The 14,768-nt window shown below is 44.3% G+C and overlaps 1 long non-coding RNA gene across 2 annotated transcripts in view; it reads left to right on the forward strand.

The window, feature by feature from the left end:
- The first annotated feature begins 934 nt into the window (after positions 1-934).
- The window catches only part of LOC132209414 (uncharacterized), a 147,968-nt gene continuing 134,134 nt past the window's right edge, over positions 935-14,768 (forward strand). Inside the window, exons 1-4 of one of the 2 annotated variants that reach the window (XR_009445512.1) lie at positions 935-1,113; positions 2,813-2,967; positions 6,586-6,686; positions 12,530-13,709. This is a non-coding gene — a long non-coding RNA (uncharacterized LOC132209414). Of the gene's footprint in view, positions 1,114-2,812; positions 2,968-6,585; positions 6,687-12,529; positions 13,710-14,768 lie in introns of those variants that run through there. The other variant, XR_009445513.1, reaches the window with a different exon arrangement.

The following is a 14,768-nucleotide window of genomic DNA, read 5'->3' on the forward strand; positions in this document are numbered from 1 at the left end:
TTAACATCTAGCATTGTCTATTGAAATGTGATCTACACCCCTTTTCAAACAGGAATGGACTTGGCAGCAGAACTGATTTATGAGCCAACTGTCAGCCTTATTGAGACAAAGTGTGGAAAAGTTTATCTGTTATGAAGTAAACTACAGTGACAAACTGAGACAGCTATTTCCAGTTGAATGTGGGTTATACTGCTAGTGTCAATAACTAGCAGTGAAACAACTTATTGAAGTTTTTGCAGCCTTGGTCTTCAAACTGTTTCCTCCGTCTTGGGCTTTTACCTTCTGATTCTCCTTGCTTTCTATCGCACAGACCTTTCTTGAGAATCTCTTTTATGCTTGTTCTTTTTTGATAAACCTTCCTCTCTGCCCAATCACAGTTCATATGAACAACATTCACATCACTTCACCAGGTGATGTTCTTCATGTTCATAATTATTCTCTTTACATCTTACCTGAGGACTGCTAGACCTGTATTTACTATCCTTATTTCACCGCCATTTCTCTATTCGCTGCCAGAGCGGTATCAAGAATATCTTTAGCTTTGAGCTGCAGGAAGCCTTTTCAATCGTGACTGATTTAAAAATAACAAAAGAACTGGGATGTTGTAAATCAGGAACAAGAACAAAGATGCTGGAAAAGCTCAGCAGGTCTGGCAGCATCTGTGAAGGTAAAAAGAGAGAGTTAACGTTTCGGGAGCAGTGCCCCTTCCTCAGAGCGACTTATTAAAGCCCCAGGATCACTCATGTAAGAATCTTTCTCATCCAGTTCTCAGTCTCATTTATCAATGACAACAGAAAGCACTGCGCATGCTCAGGTCACAATGGCGTCTGTTTGATTGATGTCAGTGTGGGACCAATAGAAATACAGTGTTAACGTACATGACCCTTCCAACCAATCGGAATGAAGAGGGGGCGGGATCAGTGCAAACCACGTGATCATCTACGAGAGCAGTGCAGGTTTGCTGAGATAAGTAGGAACTGCTGATGCTGGAGATTCCGAGATACTTAGGTGTAGAGCTGGGTGAATATCACCGGCCAAGAAGTATCAGAGGAGCAGGAAAGCTGACGTTTTGTGCCTGGCCCCTTCGCTGAGACGGAGGTTTGTGCAATTGAGGTAAGAGCAGGACCCGGTGAAGACGACAAAACGGCAGAAAGTGGGAGGGAAGTGATATTCGTATGGGCTTGGGAGTGCACATCGGAAAACCCACATTTGAAACTCCCAGGCTCACGTTTGCAGAAAATAAATTAACGCCTCAGATAGTGATAGGCCCGTGTGACCGCCACCATCTTTATTGGGGGCAATGATCCGTGGGGCGCATGCGCGGCAGCGTTGAAACTTTGAGGGCGGAGGTGAAGCTGGGCGCATGCGCAGCCGTCTCTGGTTGAAAGTGAGAACCAGGTGTGGGGCTGGAGGAACACAGCAGGACAGGCAGCATGAGAGGGGCAGGAAAGCTGGCGTTTTCGGGCCTACACCCTTCAGAAATGGGGAGGGGAAAGGGGTTCTGAAATAAACAGGGAGAGAGGGGAAGGCAGGTGGAGAGGAGACAGACAAGTTAAAGAGGTGGGGATGGAGCAGGTGAAGGTGAGTGTAGCTAGGGAGGTAGGGAGGGATTAGTTCAGTCCAGGGAGGACAAACAGGTCAAGGGGGTGGGATGAGGTTAGCAGGTAGGAAATTGGAGTGTGGCTTGATATGAGAGGAGGGGATAGGCGAGAGTGAAAACAGGTTAGGGAGGTGGGGAATGAGCTGGGCTGGTGCTGGACTGTGGTTGGGGGAGGGGAGGTTTTGAAGGTTGTGAAATCCACATTGATAGCATTGGGCTGCAGGGTTCCAAAGCGGAATATGAATTGCTGATCCTGCAACCTTTGGGTGGCATCGTTATCGTGTTGCAGGAAGGCCATGATGGACATGTTGCTGGTGGAATGGTACTGCAAGGTGCAGTTGTTTATTGCGTACTGAGTGTAAATATTCTGCAAAGCAGTCCCCAAGCCTCCGCTTGGTTTCCCAGATGTGGAGGAGGCCACAACAGCTGCAGCAGAGGCAGTATACCACATTAGCACCTGCATTCCCCATGCACACGGCCTAAAAGCCCAATGTTTTTTCGTGTCCTGCAGGTCTGACCGGTTCCCCTCCACTGACCCCCTTGTATGACGAAGTGAACTCGTCCTCACCCTCAACAACTTCTCTTTCACCTTCTCCCACCTCCTACAGACAAAGTGGGTGGCCATGGGTACCTGCATGGGCCCAAGCTATGCCTGCCTCTTTGTCGGTTATGTGGAACAATCTCTCTTCCATACCTACACTAGCCCCGAATCCCACCTCTTCCTCCAGTTCATGGATGACTGAATCGGTACTGCCTGCATTTTGAGTCTGGACGATTCTTCAGAAATGAAATGAAATTACGCTGAGTGAATTCAAACCAAGAGAAATGTTTGTTTCTTCTGGATTTCTTTCCCAGAGTGTGGGATCATAGCAGCTAGCACTGCTAACTTAGCTCTGTGCTTCCTGATCAAATCTCTGTCGGTGTCTAATCTCTTCAGTCTCTAATGATGGATATATTTGATCTTTGTTTAGTATTTTACTGTTATTTTCTTATACCTATTGTAACTGAATATTCCACTGCTGTCCACCCCCTAACTGTGTGCTGCTCTCTTCCCAGATTAATTTTTGAATGGCGTCTTTCAAAGTCACGTAATATTTTCCCAGAAAGACAGTGCATTTTTCTTCCATTTCAGACCACCAAATTCTACAGCTTTTTTATTCTCTCGTTCATTTTTGCACTTCTGCAACATTTACTCTGTTTCTCCTTCCACAGATACTAGCGATCGTTGCCAAAGCCCTGTTACCTGTGGAGAAGGTCATGTTTAACTTTTGTGTGCTGCTGCAGTTCGTATGATGAAGGTGCTCCCACAATGCGGTCATTTGAGAAGTTACAGATCATTCATCTGGCGATACTGAAGAGCTGATGGTGTATGTCCAAATCAACAAACTATATGTATTTTTATCTTGTTTATAATTTGACAAAAATATTATCAAGAAACTTTTGATGTAAGGCCTATTAGGTTAGGTGACCAAAAACATTACCAAATTCACAGGTTTTCATGACTATCTAAAAGAAGGAGAACAAACCTGAGAGGTTTATCATAGGAATTCCAGACCATGTTGACTGGCAACTGTAGAAACAGCCTCCAGTAGTGAAGCAATGATTAAATACATTGACAATTCATTTACTTTCAGACTCCAACAGAGTCTTGAAGGTTGTGTGGTGCAGGGAAACAGGGATCATCACAGCCAGGAATTAAATCAAGGATGAGAATTTTAAATTGTTGCTTCCAAATAGGAGCCTTTGTGGGTCAGGGAGCACAGCAGTGATGGTGAACAGGTCTTGGTACAAATGAACTTGTGTGCAGCAGAATTTTAGGTATTCTTGAGATTACAGGGACGTTGAATGTGGGAGGTCAACTGGGAGTGAGTTTGCATAGTTAAGTCTAGAGGTAACGCAGAACTAGATGAGAGGTTCAGCAGATGAGCTGATACTAAGGTGTCATTGTCACTGAAGTGGAACAAAATGGTTTTTGTGCAGGACTCTGCTGTTGCCTTCACCTCACCTCAGGAATTCACATGTTTGTGAATTTGTGGAAGAAGTCTGTAATAAGATCAGGAACTGAGTGCCTGGCGTGACCCAAACTGGGTGTCACTGAGCAGGTTCCTGCTGAGTAAGTGCTTAATACCGCTGTTGTCAACACCTTCTATCACGTCTCCGATGAAAGAGAGTAGATTGCTTGAGGGGAAATTGGTCGGGTTGGATTTGCTGTGTTTTTGTGCTGAACAGACCTGGGCAGTTTTCCAAATTGTCAGTAGATGCCAGTGCTGTAGCAGGACTGAAACAGTTTGGCTTGGCAGGTAGCAAGCTGTACAGCACAAGTCATCGGTACTGTTGCCAGGGCCCATAATCTTTGCTGCACTATTCCTCCACTTATTAATATCATTTGAAATGAATCAGATTGGATGAAAACTCACATCTGTGATCTTGAGGACCTCTGGAGAAGGCTGAGATTTATCATACAATTGGCACTTCTGGCTGAATATTCCTGCAAATGCAGCAGTCTTGTCTTGTGCATGGAAAGGTTGGGCTCCTCTGTCAGTAAGGATGGGGATTTTTTGGCATGCTTCCTCCAGTTTAATTGCCCATCACCATTCGCTACTGGGTGTGGCAGAACTACAGAGCTTAGATCTGATCTACTGGCTCTGGGATGGCTCAGCTCTAACTCTTGCTGCTTATGCTATTTGGCATGCAGATAGTCCTGTTGGGAAGTTTAACCAGGTTGGCACCTTATTTTTAGCTATGCCTGATGCTGCTCTTGGCATGCCCTCCTATACTATCCATTCAATAGGTGTGGTTCCCCTGATCAATGGTAATGGTTGAGTGCGAAATATGTTGGCCCCTGAGGTTACAGATTGTGCTGGAAAGTTCTGCTGCTGTTGATGCCCCACAAAGCTTCATAGATGTTTGGTTTTGAGCCCCTGTATCTGTTCCATGTCTGTCCCATTTAGCTGATGTTCGTGCCACTCAACACAATGGAGGGTATTATCAAGTTTAAGATGAGGCTTAGTCTCCACAGGACTGTGCGGTGGTCGCTGTTATCAATCCTGTCACAGACAGATGCATCTGCAGCTGGGAAATTCGTGACAATGAGATCTGCTATGTTTTTCCATTCTGTTGGTTGTGGCAGCACCTGCTTCAGTCCCTGCCAAGTAGTGTTTTTTTCCCTTTAGGACCCAACCAGCCTGACTGGTAATCCTGCTGTGAACTACTCCTCATAGGGGGCATTGAGTACACTTATTGCCATTTACACTCTGTGCTTACACCAATTGCTGTTCAACATGGAGTTTTTTATGAAAATTCTCTCTTGGGATGTGGAAGTCGCTGGCTGACCAGCATTTATTGCCCATCCCTAATTTCCCTTAAGGCAGTTAAGAGTCAACCACATTGCTGTGGGTTTGCAGTTACCTGTCATGCAGATCAGGTAAGGATGGCAGATTTCCTTCCCGAAAGCACATAAGCGAACCCAAATAATCAGCAATGGTTTCATGGTCATCGTTCGGCTATTAATTCCACATCATTATTTAATTAAAATTCCACCATTTGCCGTGGCAGGATTCGAACCCAGGTCCCCGGAATGGTGTCTGGGTCTCTGGATTAATAATCTGGCGATAATACTGTTGCCAGTTTATCAACTGAGGGAGGATGGTCCATGGCATTCAACAGGAGCCATGAGTCTTCCTGGCGTAAGAGCCAATGTCGTATTCCCAGGTCAATTACTGCGATCAGAATAGCACTGTTCTGCCATGTCTGTTCTGCCATGTCTGTCCTGCTCCTGGGACAGGCCGTCACTACGGACCTTGATGGTGGTGTGTGTCACTTGTCTATAAGGTAGATTCTAAGCATATGATGCTGTTCCTTGCCTAGTCTTTGAGCCATCACTCCAAATTTTGCCACTCGCCCCCGATATTAGTGAGGAGGAGTTTATGGAATCGATAGGGCTGATTCTGCAGGTGTCTTTCCTTGTGCCTTGGCAAATGCCAAGTGGGCCACCCAGCTTCATTCCTTTGTTGAGACTTTGCACTGATTTGTAACTGAGTGGCTTGCTGAGTTTCGCAAATTTCTTTCCCTGAAGGACGTCAGGTTTTTTCCTTGTTCTGCCATTAGCAATGGTACCATGGCAACAGTTGATTCTTAATTCCAGTTTTTTTTATTGAATTCAAAGTCCACCATCTGCTGAGATGGGATTCAAAACCGGACTTCTGTTGTACATTTTAATATTCTGTATAAAAGTTAATTCATCAGGTTTGTTCATTCAGTTTTGAATATCTCTAACACAGGCATTGTTTTTTTTTTGCAAACCATTGTCCATCATCCTGTCTCCTCCATCCTCCCCTCCAACAACAAGTGAGGGAGACACATAGAAACTCCATGTCACTCAGATTGAGACAATCCAAATCGGATGCCTCTGCTGCTTCCCTCTCTTCCATTAGCCCACCAAACCAAATTGCCTTGCATGTTGCTCGTCGTTTCAGTCCCAAACTTGCATCTTTCTCCAGTCTTGTGAGAAGCCTTATCAGAGCTCGTCTTAATCCTTTGCCCTATTCCTGCTAAACCACAAACATTCTAAGTCTCTCTTATTTCTCCTCCTCCTCCTCGCCTCTTCCCTCATGCCAGTTCAGATATTGTCCTTGTTCTGTCTGCTCCTCTTTTCTGGTGATGTCCATCTCATCCATTCTGTGAAAAACCAATATTTGACTTCACTGTCATTGGAAAATCCCACTCCATCTCCTTCTCTTTCCTGTCACTAAATCTTGGCCATTCTTTGCCATGTGTCAAAGACCTGCAGTTCTGGTCAGTGACATGAAGTCCCAAGGTGGAAATTCCTAGAAACCCAAATAGATTTCCCTCTGAAACGATGACTGACCTCCACAAGGGATAATGTGTAATAGGGACAATGCACAGTCATCTTCAGCCAGGATGAGGGGATGTTGTGAATTTCTACCCGGACTGACAGTGATGGACGTTATGAATTTGTGTTACAGGATATTACAAGTGGACTTTCAGGTGGGGAAACTCAATAATTGTAACCCCAAACTCTGACAGAGTTACTCACTTCATCAACATCTGGATATTTGCATTGTGTGTGAGTATTGTGTTCCTGCTAATTTCTCATTTGCCGTCTTTTTTTTTTCTCTTAAATCACCCCATTCTCTCAATAGATCGTCCCTAAAATTTTCAATATATGTCCTGTAATGTTTTTATGATCAGTCATGTGTACATTTTATCATGCTAAAGTGTTTCTTTTGTAAACACCTCTGTCAAAGGTCCCCTCAAAATACCTTGTTACAAGGAGAGCAATCTCAGTTTCTCCAAGCACCTGATTCCTCAATGACTGTTTGCTGTCTGTAAGGCACTCATCTGGATTGTGTTGGAACATTTTCCACTTCCCTGCATGAGTACAACCCCAACACTATTTGAAAAAGTGAACATCCTCCAGATGAAGCGCTCTGTCGGAGTGGTGTCCCACCCACCACATTCAACATTCCCCTCTACACCACCGAGGCACAGTGGCATCACTGTACCAAAGGTAAAGTCACCACTGCCCTACCTGACTATAGGGCTGGTTTAACCTCAAGATTACCACACCCCAGGCGAGGGGAGAGGTTGAGAAGGAGAGTCCATCTATCATAGATGGATATTCTCTATGTACCAGCAACCTCCAAGTCACATGAAAGAAAAATTTTAAAAATAAACAGTCCTAACCATGCAACTAAAAACCCTCTTCCTACAAACCATTCTGTTAAATCTCCTCTGCCCCCGATCAGGGACCCTCCTGTCCTTCACAGTGTGTGGGGGATCTTTGGTTTGCACAGATTCAGCTCGTCTCTGTTCCTGTCTGTGATGTCATCATGCTGTGACAATGGCACTGAACCTCACTGTCTGTGAGGGTGGTAGGCACAGAGATCCTCTAGCGTTTAAGGCATATTTAGATGCCCACTTGTGATGCCAACGCAGACAAGTCTATGGGCCAAGTGCTGGAAAATTAGATTAGATTAGTTAGGTGGTGGTTTTTAACTGGCACAGGCTGGATGGGCCACAGAGCCCTTTTCTGTACTGTCGACCTCCGAGACACTTCACAGAGAAGATGCCAAGCAATAGTTCAAGCAATTTTTTTCCCTCTCAGGAAAGGAGATGTTAGAATAGATGACTCACAATTGGTTAATGTTTTTGGGAGACGAGTGAGGTATAGAGATGAAGCGGTTTACCAGGAAATTCTGGAGCTTGAATCCCAGGAAATTGCAAGTGCCACCATCAAGTGGAGGAATAAAAATGGGGCATCATCATTAGGACTGTATTAGAGGAAGGGACATGTTGAGATTTGTGAGGCTGGAGGATATTAGAGACTGGAAGGGTTCTGAGACTGGAGAAGATTTCAAAAATAGGGAAAGTGTGGGATTGGAGGAAGTTAGAGAAATGGTGAGGATTGAGAGGCTGGAGGAGACCTCAAACAAAAGGAGGTTTGTGAGGGTAAATGCAATGACAGAGCTAAGGAAGTTTATACGGGCTGAAGGAATTTACAGAGATAGGAGAGTGTTGAGGCTGGAGGAGACTAGAGGAATCTACAGAGACCGTGAGAGATCTGAGGCTAGAGGGGGATTCCAACAATAGGCAGGTCGTGAGGCTGGAGAGAGATTCCAGTGATAGGAAAGGTCGTAAGTCTTAAGGGTGGACCCTGCATTAGTGCAGGCTCAAGGGTCATTCTCATGATTGGGAGAGTAGTGAGGATTGAGATATGATTCCTGCGATAGAGAGTGTGGTGAGGCTGCAAGGTGGATTATCATCTGAGCGGCACAGTGGTGCACTTACAGCATACGGAGTGCATTAGTGAGAGAAAGTGGTTCACTGCCACTTTCTCCAAATCAAATAAAAATGGACAATCAATATTAGTCTGGGCAGCAAAGACCACGTCCCATAAGTAAATAACAATTATGATGGGTGATAATGGGAACTGCGGATGATGGAGGATCCGAGATAACAAAGTGCGGACCTGAATGAACACAGCAGGCCAAGCAGCAAATGCTGTGTTCATTCAGCTCCACACTTTGTTATCTATAATTATGATGGGTTTCTGGTTTGGAGAGAGCTAACAGAAGCTCGGATGATTCTCATGGGGCTGATTAGCAATGATTTAGTTTAGTAGGTTTATTTCCCAGATATTAGTTTGCAGAGAGAGAAAAATTATTAACGTTGTGACAATGTTTGGTAACTGCAGAATACAACATTCAGATAATTGGCAAATAATGCAGGGTGAAAACTTGAAGGTTACTTGACTCAGCAAGTTCCCAGAGTCTGCAACAGTCTGTGTGGCAGCTAGATGCAGATTCAGTAGTTATTCTCAAAGATTTGGGATTCAACTTTTCAAGGAACGATCAAGAGGGCCATGGACAAATGGCAGGGGAATTGGGTCAGATTTGCAGCACCTCTAGAATGAGAGTGAAGCTTTTGTCAGGGTTCCAGAATTCCAGTAAAGTTAGATCACATATGATTCAGGAAGAGCTTGCTAATTGGAAACAAAATTGGTTTAGTTTTTGGAGAGAACGCGGTGCTGGAGGGTTTTTCAGAGTGGAGTTCTGTGACCAGCGTGTTCCACAGCAATCGGTACAGGGTCCACTTATGTTTCTCATTTACACTAACAATTTGGATGAGAATTTAAGGGACAAGATTAGTAAGTTTGCAGATGATACTGAATTGGTGGTATAGTGGTTAGTGAAGGTTATCTGAGATGACGGTGACATGTTAATCATTTGGGTCAATGGGTTGAGGAGAAGATGAAGCTCAATTTGAATAAATGTGAAATATTGTATTTTGGTAAAATGAACAAGGGTAGGAATTACACAATTGATGGTTGCACCCAGGGTAGAGTTGTGGAACAGAGAAATGCTGAGATTCACTGCATAATTCTTCGAACTTTATGGAGACAGGCCAACAGGGTGGTTAGTAAATTGTTTTGCATACTTTCCTTCATTGCTCAGACCTTTGAGTATAGGAGTTGGGATGTTATGTTGAGGTTGTACAGGACATTGGTGAGGCTTCATCTGAGGTATTGTATGCAGCTCTGGTTGCCCTGTTACAGGAAGGACATTATTATTATTAAACTGGAGACAGGTCAGAAAAGACTTGCTGGGATGTTGCCAGGAATGGAGGGCTCGATTATCAAAATAGACTGCCAAAGCTTGAACTTTTCTCACTGGAGCATAGGAGGTTACAGGGTGACCTTACAGATGTTCATAAAAAACATGAGGGGCACAGATTATGCGAATATTAACGGGTTTTTTCCCCTAGGTTGGGTGATTAAGACAAGGGGACATGTAAGGTGAGAGGAGAAAGACATATTTAAAAACGACATGAGGGACAATTTTTCTTTTACAGTGTGGTTCATGTGTGAAACGAACTTTCAGAGGAGGTGGTGGATGCGGGTGCAGTCGCATTGTTTAAAAGGCATTTGAATTAGGACATATATAAGAAAGGTTTAGAGGACTATGTGCCAGATGCAGACAGATGGGATCAGTTTAAATATAAAAGTTGTATATTTAATATACATTTCTAAATTGGAGTAAGGCCAACTTTGACATTATTGGGCAAGAACTTCCAAACGATGATCGGGAGTATGTCAGTGATTAAAGGAATGCTTGGAAAGTGGAAGGCCTTCAAAAATAAAATAGGGAGAGTCCAGAGACAGTATGTTCCTTCTCATGTGAAGGGCAAGGCTGGTAAATGTAGGGGCTATTGGACGACTGAAGAAATTGAGGCTGTGGTCAAGAAAAAGAAGGCAGGTCATGACAGCAGGAACTGGGTCAATCCCTCGAAGTATAAGGGCAGTTGGAGTATACTCGAGGGAAATGAGGATGGCAACAAGGAGCTATCTTTGGCAAATAGGGTTAAGGGTAATCCCAAGAGATTCTGACATTTCATTTGGGACAAAAAAACGAGGGAGAAAACAGGGCCTTTTAAAGATCAACAAGGCTGTCTATGTGTGGAACTGCAGGCTGAGATAGTGAATGAGCATTTCACATTAGTATTTACTGCAGAGAAGGATATGGAAGCTGGAGAACTTGGAGACATAAATAATGAGTTGTGAGAAGTGTCCATATTACAGAGATCGAGGTGCTGGACGTCTTAAAATGCATAAAGGTGAATAGGTCCCTGGCACCTGAACAGGTGTTATCCACAAACTGTGAGAAGCTGGGGAAGAGAGATCCGGGTTTGATTCCAGCCTCGGGCGACTGTTTGTGTGGAGTTTGCACATTCTCCCCGTGTCTGCGTGGGTTTCCTCCGGGTTCTCCGGTTTCCTCCCACAGTCCAAAGATGTGCAGGTTAGGTGGATTGGTCATGCTAAATTGCCTGTAGTGTTCAGGGGTGTGTGGGTTATAGGTGGATGGGTCTGGGTGGGATGCTTCAAGGGACAGTGTGGACTTCTTCGGCCGAAGGGCCTGTTTCCACACTGTAGGGAATCTCATCTAATCTAATTGCTAGGCCCCTTGCTGAGATATCTGCATCACTGAGACACTGGTGAAGTGTCAGAAGGTGGGGTGGCTAATCTGGTGCCATTCTTTAAGGAAAAGCCAGAGGACCATCGATCATTGAGCCTGATGTCAGTGGTGGGTAAATTGCTGGAGGGGATTCTGAGGGACAGGGTTTGCATGTGTTTAGAGAAGCAAAGACTGTTTATGGATAGTCAACTTGGCTTTGTGAGTGGGGAATCTTGAGTAACTAACTTGATTGAGTTTTTTGAGGAAGTGACAAAGAATGTTGAAGAAGACAAATGGACATTTTCTATATGGGCTTCAGCAAGGCATTCACCAAAACGCCACATGACGGACAGGTTAGCAAGTTGAGATCAAGTGGAATCCAGGGAGAGTGAGCTATTTGAAACAAAATTGGCTTGAAGGTAGGAAACAGGATCGTGGTGGGTGTGTTGTATTTTTTTCAGTCTGGAGGACTATTAACAGCAGTGTGCTGCAAGGATCGGTGCTGGTTTCACTGCTTTTTATCATTGATACAAATCATGTGGAATGCATATTGGAGGAATGATTAGTAAGTGTGCAGATAACACAAATTGTTTATGTAGTAAACAGCAAAGAAGGTTATCTCCAAGGACAATCGGATCTTAATCAGATGGGTCGAAGGGCCCAGGAGTGACAGAAATCAGTTTAGTTTGGATAAATGAGTGCTTTTGATTTATGGTAATGAAAATCAGGGCAGGGTTTAAACACTTATTGATGAGGCCATGGGGACTGTTACGCAACAGCGACTCCTTGAGGTGTAGGTGCACAGTTCCTTGCAGGTACAGAAGGTAGTGAAGATGATATTTGCTCTGCTTGCATTTATTGGTCAGTACATTGAGTGTAGGAGTTGGGAGGTCATGTTATAGGCTGAACAAGGCATTGATGATGCTGCTTTTGGAATATTGTGTTCAGTTCTGGTCTCCCTGCTATAGGAATGATGCTGTTAAACTTAGCAGGGTGCAGGAAAGATTTAGAAGGATGTTGGAAGTTTTGAGCTGCAGGGAGAGGCCGAATATGCTGGGGCTAATTTCCCTGGAGCATTGAAGGCTGAGAGGTTACCTTAGAGGTTAATAAAATTATGGTGGGCATGGAGTGAGTAGCCAAGGTTGTTTACCTGGGGTCGGGGAGACTGGAACTAAACACATTGGTTTAAGCTGAGAAGGAAATTTTTTTAAGGGAAAGTGGGTGGTGCCTGTGTAGAATGACCTGCCAGAGGAACTGGTGGAAGCTGGTACAATTATGACATTTAAAAGGCATCTGGATGGGTATGTCAATAGGAAGGGTTTAGAGGAATATGGGTCAATTGCTTGCAAATGGGATTAGAATAATTTGGGACATATGGTCAGCATGGACAACTGGGATGAAAGGGATTGGTTTGTGCTGTACAACTCTGACTAAGCATTTTTTGTTTTCATTTCAGATTTCCACAATTTTACTTCCGCACTGTTCTTAACCTTTTGATCCCTCTGAAAGTCTGAGTTACAATGCCTGCCCTTGCTCCCTGGCTCTCCCACCTCTCTTTCAGCAGTTTTATGCAAATACTGACTGGATCCCTTACCTGGAGGATATTTATTTGAATTTGTCCTAATGATGATCCAGCATATTTCCCAAGTGTCGCTCCATAAATGTCCAGAGGATTTCTCGATTTCACAATCTGTGGTTGTTCTTCTGGTTCCTCACTCGCTGCACTTGCTTTCTGTTTGAAAGCTTAGTCTGCAATTGGAGAATTCAAACAGGTCCACATCCAGCTCTGACAGTCACTTTGTTTATCACAACCCAGTGACCTCAGGATTTTGAACATTGGAGGAAAAAGCAGCATTCACACTGGGGAGAAATGCACATGATCTGTAAAGAGTCTGTGAAGATTCATCTGAAATGTCCGAACACCAGCACAGTGACACTGGGGAGAGACTGTGGAAATGTGCAGATTGCAGGAATGAATTTTTTAATCCGTCCCAGCTAGAAACTGACCACCAGAGTCACACTGGAGAGAAACCATTCACCTACTCTGATTGTGGAATGGGATTCACTCAGTCCTCTAACCTGCTTAAACACCAGTGAGTTCGCACTGTAGAGAAACCATTTACATGCTCGCAGTGTGGGAAAGCATTCACTCAGACATCTCAACCGCTGATGCACGAGCGAATTCACACTGGAGAGAGACCGTTGGCCTGTTCTGCGTGAGGGAAAGGCTTTGCTGACTCGAATTGCCCGCTGATCCACCAGCGACTTCACTCTGGGGAGTGACCATTCGTCTGCTCCCAGTGTGGGAAGGGATTCACTTGCTCACCTAACCGACAGAGCGTTCACACTGGGGAGAAACCATTCACCTGCTCTAAATGTGAGAAAGCATTCACTTGGTCATCCTACCTGCTTGTGTTCCAGCAGGTTCACACTGGGGTGAACCCATTCATGAGCTCTGAGTGGGGGAAAGCATTCACTCAGTTATCCAAACTGTTAACACACCAGTGAGTTCACAAAGAAGCACAGTTGAAGGATTTTGCTGTCACTCTCACTATCAAGTGAACCATGATTTTGGGCTGTATGTACTGATGTTACTGATCCCTGCTCAATTAAAGGTACAGATATTGTGGATAAAATGTTAATATCAGTTGTGTATCTGTCAGGTAGAGTTTGGAAATAGTCACGTTATCACGACACATTGACACATTCTCACTGACTAAAGACTAGCCGCCCGCACAGTATGTGAAAAGGGATTTCCTGGTTCATCGGGACTGGTTAACGAGCAGCAAATTTCTGAGTAACTGTGAAGTTGGTTTTTGATTCTGCTGTTAGTTATATCCAAACCATGCTTTTTGGGCTTGCTTCTGGAGATCATAGAATCCCTCCAGTCTGGAAACAGACCATTTAGCCCATCGAGTTCACAATGAACTTAGAGTGTCCTACCCAGACCCTGCCTGCATGGGTTTCCTCCAGGTGCTCTGGTTTCTTCCCACAGTCCAAAAATGTGCAAATTCGGTAGAATGACAATGCTAAATTGCCCATAGTGTCTTGTGTGCAAAATGCAGGGTAGGGTGTGAGACTGGGTGAGATGTTGTTTGGAGGGTTGGTAATGGACTGAATGGCCATCTTCCACACTGTAGGGATTCTGTGTTGATCTTAATGGCCCTTTATTTGTTGTGCCTGGTCAATATGTTTGCACACCTTTTACCATTATGGATTCTATTGCTCTCCACAGACATGTTTCAACTACTAATAGATATTTGTTTATTGGAAACAATCAAAGGAAAGTTTTAAATCCAAACAAAAGATTGGGATGAGTCATGTTCTATATCCCTGACAGCCGATTGCAAAAATGCAATGAAACCTGGTGACCTGTCCATGGGGAATGCAGTCTCTTCAGATCTTTACCAGGTGTCCATAGCAGCGACGGATCTTGTGATGAATACAAAAACCAAGACATTGTGTGATATCTAGTGTATATTTTCTATTTAGTCTGCTGTCCATTACTCCACATGTCAAGTTTGTTTTCGGAGACCCTCACGGACTTGCTGCAACCACAAGACACTGACCTGTTTAGAAAAACACAAATCCTTTTATTACCAAGCAAGTACAAACTGTGGAGAATCACTGTACTCAACCCGGCTCAGAGAGCAGTAATTCTCCCCAAGCAGCAGTCAGTGCCCGCTTATTATACT

This window comes from Stegostoma tigrinum, unplaced genomic scaffold, assembly GCF_030684315.1.
Source record: "Stegostoma tigrinum isolate sSteTig4 unplaced genomic scaffold, sSteTig4.hap1 scaffold_92, whole genome shotgun sequence".
Lineage (NCBI taxonomy): Eukaryota > Metazoa > Chordata > Chondrichthyes > Orectolobiformes > Stegostomatidae > Stegostoma > Stegostoma tigrinum.